Raw genomic sequence first — 1,243 nt, 5'->3', positions numbered from 1 at the left:
TGGACTGTAGAGTTTGTGTTTCTTCTGAGAGCCCAGGGAACTGTGGGAAGAGGCTGCTTCGAGGGAACAGGTGGAGATGATCTATGAACCCCAGATCAGGGCAGCTTCTGGGGAAGAGGAAGAATGAGGAAGATGCTGATGAAAGAGAGAGAGAGTAATTCTGGGAGCTGGGAAAGGGAGGAGTAGGGGTGGACTCCTCAGTTCAGGAACAGAGCCATCACTGATGAGTTGGGAAGTGGCTGGCTAGAACATTCTACTGCAAATCCCAGAGCACTTGACTCAAACACACTTATGCTGAAGTTGGACATAGAGCTTCAATACTGAGAATAGAAGGGTGGACTTCAAGCACAGCTGGATCCAGGTGCTCAAATGTGTCATCAGGGTGAAGTTCTGTAATCTCATCTTTCATCATTGTTCTTTACTCCACTTTCCTCCAAGGCCACTCTTTCTGATGACAATAATCAGCCTGTAGCACCAAACACAGTCCTAGGCTTGAGGTAGGTACCAGGCCTGAAGCAATTACTGCAGTGGGAATGGGCTATGTTGATTAGCTCAGTCTAAGATTATTGCCCTTCCAAAGATCTGAGGCAGGGAGGTGGAGCAGGAATGAACTTCCAAATGCTAGCTGCTTGGCAGGAATCCGTGAATGGCCCTGACAGTGCTGCAAATCAGCAGCCTGGCTTTGAGGTCAGTACCGGCTCTGCTTCAGACTCAGCAGGACATTTATTTTTTAACACCCTTTTTAGAAGTTTGTTCTCTGTAAAGTTCCTGACAGGCACAAAGGGCTTCACCAAGCTCCTCAGGGGCTGCTTCCCAGCAGGGGAGTTTTACTCACCAGCAAACTAGCCAATAAGAACCCAGGAATCACATCTCCCATGGTCGTTGACCACCTTAGGCTGGAGGAGAGCAGAAGTTGGTGGTTCTGGTAGTAAAGCCACTTGCCTGTGGTTGATGACTAATAAGACAATCGGGTCACACCCATCACAAAAATGCAGCCAGCTGACTGAAGTTACGGGATCATAGAGGAAGAGGGTCCTGTGGCAGGCAGGCATGTCCTGCAGATCTCCTCTCCCAGGGCCTCTGGACGACCTCCTGTTTCCTTAATGGCGTTCCTCTCTGAATGCATTCCCTAATCAGCTCTCAGGATGTTCCTAAGCTTGATATAGAGGCACATGCTGTGAATGTCTCTCAGAGCACTGAAAACAGGGTGTGTCCGTGTGAACACCTGTAGCTTTTCTTTGTC

This window comes from Psammomys obesus, unplaced genomic scaffold (assembly GCF_907164565.1).
Source record: "Psammomys obesus unplaced genomic scaffold, mPsaObe1.curated_primary_1811, whole genome shotgun sequence".
NCBI classification, from domain to species: Eukaryota; Metazoa; Chordata; class Mammalia; order Rodentia; family Muridae; genus Psammomys; species Psammomys obesus.
The sequence above is the reverse complement of the archived record's forward strand: the minus strand, read 5'-3'. Positions refer to the sequence as shown.